At 31.3% G+C, this 7,101-nt stretch overlaps 1 pseudogene; it reads right to left on the reverse strand.

Moving 5' to 3' along the window:
* Positions 1-254: 254 nt before the first annotated feature.
* On the reverse strand, positions 255-2,180 carry LOC115964314 (annotated as a pseudogene).
* Positions 2,181-7,101: the final 4,921 nt, after the last annotated feature.

The following is a 7,101-nucleotide window of genomic DNA, read 5'->3' on the forward strand; positions in this document are numbered from 1 at the left end:
GTTTTTTTGCTAAAAATTTCCGAAAAATGTGGGATTTGGCCATTTTGGCCTTTAAATTTGATAAATCCACCATTTTAAAATTGGATTTGAAATGATATTTAAAATTAATGGATTGGAAATCATGACTTTTTGAATCTATTGATTCAAAATCTAAACTCAGATTCAAAATTTTGATTTTCAAAACACAATTAGTGTTTGTAATGGACAACATGTGCAGTTTGATGTTGAAAGAAAATCAAAGCCTTGAAAATTGTCTAACCTGAATCACAATTTGATGTGGAATTGAAGCTCCCACACATGCACATTTTGCCTAATCCCATCAGAACCATGCCCACAAGTACCACCAGTGGCCTCACACGCATGGCAAAAATCATCATTCTTTTGGACTGAATACTTTACACGTACCCCATAAGACCATCCATTAGGCCCATCCATTTTCAATGGGGCCAAACTATAAGCACTACTATACCCCTCACACTCAAGCTTAGTGAGATTAATGGACTTGATTGCCTCAAATGCCGAAGCACAACACTCAGGTGGGCCAGACCCATAAGAACCTGAGCCCACTTTTCTATGGCCCACTAAGTCCCATGCTGGACAATCATAGTACTCTTCACACCCCATGCCTGAAACGTTTCTACATGGCAAGTGCTTACCTGGGAAACTTGGAACAGTGGTGATCTAGCTGAGCAACCTATTAACATGAAACATTGTCTGCAGTTGGATTCATGTATGGTTCACGCCATGGCTCGACCGCGAAACTGTTGCCTTTGCCTCCTAGCACAATGGTATCACATGTTGACAAGTGAGGGTCATGAATTGTGAGAGCTTGATAAGCATATAGTCTATTTCTAAGACCCGGTAAGAACCAGAGCTAATGTGGAACATTAGAACCAGAGCTTGATAAACACTTTTATATACATATATATATATAGAAAATTCCACCGTTGAAATTCAACATGTTTTATATGTTCTTAACATGCATGCGAATTTTTATGTCAATCGGATGTTATTTACCATTCAATCCATAAACTCATCTTTTATGTATTGTTTTAATCTACAAAAACTTAAATTTAAACACGTAATTGATGACATGGTATATTTGATCATCTTGAAATTTTGCAAGTTTGGAGAATAGATGAAGATAATGAAATCTAACAATAGATTTGTCAAAATTTACATTTAATTAAAAAATATTGGGTGATATAACATTATTTAAAGTTATATTATGTGTAACTTTTTTTTTTTTGAAAAGATATTGTGTAACTTGAACCCATGGATGTATTGTATTGGTTAAAAGAGGGGCTTCTTCCATTTGTGGCCTGATGGAAACATGTTGCAGCCCAGAAATTTTTTATCATGCACATTATTTGGCTGGTAAAAATTCATTACCAAATGATATACACATTAGTATGCAACATGCCTAGCCAAATAAAATAAGAAGAGTGTAAGAAATAGGAGAAATAGATAATCAAATTGAAGAAACCTGGAAGTTGGAGTTTTTGGTATAACGATTAATGACATCTCCGCCATTCATTGGATAAGATTCAGGCACTGTATATGTATTGTTGCTCATCTTCATCTCTCTCTCAATAATATTAATAAGGCACTCGATCTTATAGAATTTTGTGGGCTTTCAAGTTTTAACTCTATGGAAGAGGGCGATTCTTTGTCACGATGATTTTTTTATTTTTTATTTTTAATGACAATCATGGCAATATGTTTCCAAAAATAAAAGGACGGATGTTTCCAATAAAAAAAATCCATATACTATTTTTTTTCTCAATTATTTATATCATATCATCTATCTATTTATCTATCTATCTATATATATATATATAATCGAAACTTTTGAAGCCCCTCCCATAGTTTTCCACCACAACACAATAAAAAATAAAAAATAAAGTAATAAATTTTTTTTAAAACCCGACTTTGCCTTTCCCTTTCACGATGCTATGTCTTCACTTCCCTGCCTTTATTCTACTTAGTTGGCTTTGCAGACCCTTTCTCTTTCCTCCACCGTTTCCCTTCTCCTTCCTCCAAAACAAAGATCCACTCCTTCTCCTTCCTCGAAAACAAAAAACAAAATCCCTACTATTAGCGAACTGAGAACCAGCGTAAGAAACCTCCTTTTCTCCCATTCCGGTCTCTATCTCCAATGATCCAAAAAACCCAATCATTGCTTTGAGGTACGCTTTTTTTCATCTTTTTTCATCTTCTTAATTGTTTCTCCCTCAACCTCAGGCCTCAAATCTCTCTCTCAATTGAAGTTTTCTGTTTTCAACTTTTCCAGTCCCAACTCCACCAAACCTTTTTCCCATTTTTCAACTTTCAAAGCATTTGATAGAAGAAGAAGAGAAGAAAGGCAGTGGATCTTATTGTGGGCAAAAGAAAATAAAAATAAAGAGAAGATGAAAGAGATGACAGAGAGATACGAAGGGCACTGTGAGAGAGAAAAAAAAATTGATGGAGAATGTCAAAGAAGAGAAGGGAATGACGATAATGAAGAAAGGAAAACAAAAAAAGACTAGTACTATAACTATAAGAGAAGCTACAATGAAGAAAAGAAAGAGGAGAAAAAAGAAGAAGAAAGAGATGAAAAAGAGTTACAATGAGAGGAGATAATCACGTAGGGAGGGGTAGATTTTAGCAAAAGTGAAAAAAGAAGCTTCATACAAGGTGCATGATATATAAACACCCTTCTATATTTACTAAATTACAAAAATACCAATTTTTTTTTCCTTTAAAACTTCTAATTTACATCACTTTTAAGATTTCCTTTTACTGTGCATTAGATTAATAATAATAATAACTAGTCGCTAACCCGTGCTATGCACGGGAACCTACCTATTTGTGAGGTAGACTAAAATAATTTTATAAAATCTTAAATTGATTAAGAAACTACACTATTACATGATTTACTCTTATATGACTATAATTTGTGTTACAATTTGATGAAGAAGCCATTGCTTGAACGTGCAATAGCTTACAAAAAAATTTTCAGACAATTTCAGATACTGCAAAAAATAACTCAAAAATTCAGATATTAAAACTTCTGAAAGACAAAAAAATATTAAAGAATCAAATGATTCAAAAAATATATATTACTAAAAAATAGAAAAAAAAAATTAGGTTACATTCAAAAGAATAATCCATGGCTATAAGTTTGCACCCTATCATAAAATATCATGTTAGTGAAGTAGAGAGATAAAAAAAAAATAATAATAATAATAATAATAATATCAACGTTTGAGTTTGAGTTTAAGTTAGACTTGTTAGAGAGATAGAGTTCACTCCTTATTAAGTTTGGATTAAACAAAAATAAAATTTTCTCTTTAAATGATGAGTTTGAGTTTAAGTTGGACTTGTTAGAGAGATAGAGTTTCATTCTTTATTAAGTTTGGACTAAACAAAAATAATTTTATTTGAATAAAATGATAATGTTATTTAAATATTATGCTAACGTGGAAAATTGTGAGAGTTTCAGAAGTTTTGGTTATAATAATAACTAGTCGGAAACCCGTGCAACGCACGGGAACTTACCTATTTATAATAGACTAAAATAATTTTATAAAATTTTAAATTGATTATGAAACTATACTATTGCATGAATTGCTCTTATCTTTTTGAGTTACAATTTGATGAATAAGCCAAATTTAGATATTGAAAAAAAAAATAACTAAAAAGTTCTGATATTAAAACGTTCGAAAGGGGGAAAAAAATCAGAAATTTACTGGCACTGCCTAGAAATTATTGAAAAAAAACAAAATATATATGACTACCAAATAGAGAAATATAAGAGAAAGATAGGTTATCTTCAAGAGAATAATCCATAGTTATAACAGTTGAAATTTGCTAAACTGTTTCAAATATTGCAAAAAATTGAACCCAAAAATTTAGATGGTCAAACTTTCAAAAGACAATAAAATTAAAAATAAAAACATTCAGAACCTACAAATTATAAAAACAAAACAAAAAAAAAAAGTCATTATTGCGAGACAATTTCAGTAAGGATGGAAAGCTTTTCTAAGTTTTTTTTATCCAATTCTTCCTAATTGATGAAAAATTTGGTTCAAACATTGTCGAACACTTTGAAGGTGCAAATAATATAGGCTTCCAACATAATCTTTAATTAATGAACAAAGAAGCATGACACCATAAGAGAAAACATAAGATAACATATAGTGCATATACCTTAAGGTAAAGCTTAAGGTTATATAATCTAAAATAATATAGAATATAGCATCTTTGAACCACACAAAAAGTTAGCAAACTTACTACAATACTTGTAGTTATACTATATATTGTAAAGTACTACTCCATACAAAACAAAAGCAAAAAAAACTAATTCACAAAAAAGAGAAAAAGCAATAGCAAGCGTACCAAAGAAATTGAAGCTTAGGGTTTTCTCTCTTAGTGGAGACGGATAGATGAGATTGCTTTAGGGTTTTCAAAGATTTTGTCTCTTATATATATATAATAGACTCCTGTTAGGACTCTCTCACTATTTAGTTTTAAAAATTAAAATTTTTTTTAAATTAAAATGATGATGTGGAAAATTGTGGGAGTTTTAAAGGCTTCGGTTTTATATATATATAGATAATTATTAGTATTATTATTATAGAACTAATTTATATATATTAGCAATAATCCAAAATAAGTCAGCACCGAAATATTCTATAGAAAATGTGAAGGACACAACTTTTGTGTTGTGGCATTGTGGGATTTTTAGTATCCTTAGCATTGCGCATATTCTATTCTAATAGACAAACCAAAATGGGCATCGAAACTGCATTTAGAACATTAAAATGAAACTTTTTAAAAGGTACATGTTATATAAATGACTTACTTATTTAAAAAGAAAAAAAAAATACTAAATGTGTTACATTTAGTATTAATATTATTATTATTTCATCTTTCACATGTATTTTCCATTTGTTTCTAACTATCTACCATTAGTCTTATTAAAATAATTGGTATGAATTTGTTTCTAAAACAAAAATTGCTATGGAATAGACAATAAAGAACAAAAATTAATGCTAAGGCAGATATAATTTTTGCTAGATTTTGCTAATAAATCATTACTCTCAAAAAATTAAAAATAATAATTCAAAGGTTTATGTATTATGTTTTCTTTTTAAGAAAATATACTATAAAAAATGCAATTATTTATGAATATATGTGTAGGGTCACGTTTTTCAGCCCAGGCCCAAGATGCATGGGACCTTAGACCAGTGAGCCCGGTACAATGAATTTGTAGAGAGTGGGCCAAAGAGTTAGGCTTTAGTGTATGGACAATGGTTAGCACGGTGTTCTTCACGATCAAGCTGAGATGGACTGAGTTTACCAGAGAGGATTGGTTCTTGGCACGGTCCGAGGAGCTTTTTCTGGTGCCTCTGGTGTGTTGGGGGGTCTCAGCCTCCTTTTCTGTCTCCCTCCACTTCCTTTTTATAGTAGTTTCCTTCCTCCTGAATGGGGTTTTTAGGGTAGGTACTTGTCCCATCAACCCTTCCCTCCAGTTGTTGGGAGTGGTTGTAAAGGCAGAAAAGCATGGCTATGTCAGGCACAAGACACTGAATGTAATCATGGCAGCTTTTCCCTCTGACATTTCCATTTTCTCCATTGTCCTTTTTTGCTTTAGTACTTTTTCTGTTCCGTGGAATGACCTGGAGTGTCACTACCAGTGGCAGGTTGCCCCCTTTGTCCTCGGCTACATACATGCCGAGGAGGGTTATTCCCATGGCCAAGGAGGGGTTTTTCCTTAGACTGGACCCCTGGCCCAATGTAGACATTGACATGGACCTCTTGGTCTTTTACCCCCCACAATATGTTTTAATTTGTTAGTCACTTTATTATATCAATTTCTTTTTCTTTTCTATTTTTAGTTATACAATGTTATTATGATTTGTTTCTAAAAAAAAAATGTTATTTATGACTATAACTTATTTTAGAATGAATGCAATGTCTATTGGATAGTTTATATCAATAATTTTCAAATGGCATCTTACATTGTATTATTAATGTCATTTCCTATTTAAAAGCATTTCACACATTTATGCTAAATATTCCTCTCTTTTTTTAGTAATTATTATGCTAACTATTTCAACTTAAATATAATGATACTCTCTTCTAAACTCATTTTATAGTTTTTCCTGTGCATTGCACGGGTTTAGCGACTAGTATACTATATATTAAAAATTGGACATAGAAGAATTGATTGGGCCAAAAAAAACAACTACAGCTAATATAAGTCTAAGAACTTTAAAAAGAAAAAAAATTCTTGCAAGTTTGGAGAAATCTGACTATGATATCTAACATAAAGGTTTGAAATTATCTACGGCTTAATAACTCAAGAACTAAACAAATTGCCCAAAGGAGATTGCTTTCAGATAAATAAATGACATATTCTGCATGAAATATAGGCGTGGATCTACAAACAAATCATGTGGTATAAAAATCTAGTTATAACCAAACAATCAGAGCATCACAAATCTACTAAGTCAACACCTTCTACCATGTGAAATACTTTTTAAATAGTTTAGGAATTGGATGTGCCCTGTGTAATGGTGATACATATTGACTAAGATATTATGGTACCTTGCATGAGAGAATAATTGCCGCAAGCTCAAAATTAGAAGAGTTATAAATAAGTGGATGACAATACTACTAATACAGAAAGCACAGGTCTTCAATATAGACAACAAATCAGTATAATACAGCCAATGATTTCTAACCCAAATGTAATTCATTCATGGGAGATTGAATCGACTGGCATATGTCACAAATTACACCACAATCCTTTGAGGTGTATCAAAATGACATTCCCCCCAAACGTTTGTATAAATGACACTCTTTTCCCTAGAGGTGTTCTAAATCTATGTATATCTAAAAGCTAAGATGTAGAATTTAATGTTACTATACTCCTGTTGAGCCACCTTATCAGCCACATCATACTTTAAAAAAAAAAAAATTCCTTTTATGATTTTTATATTTTATTTTATATAAAATAATTAAATATAGTTCATGGACAAACCTGTTAATGCACTCCATTACTATCCAACATGTTACTATTCATTTGTTTTAAATGCAAATATTTGATTA

The sequence above is a fragment of the Quercus lobata genome, chromosome 10 (genome assembly GCF_001633185.2).
Source record: "Quercus lobata isolate SW786 chromosome 10, ValleyOak3.0 Primary Assembly, whole genome shotgun sequence".
Lineage (NCBI taxonomy): Eukaryota > Viridiplantae > Streptophyta > Magnoliopsida > Fagales > Fagaceae > Quercus > Quercus lobata.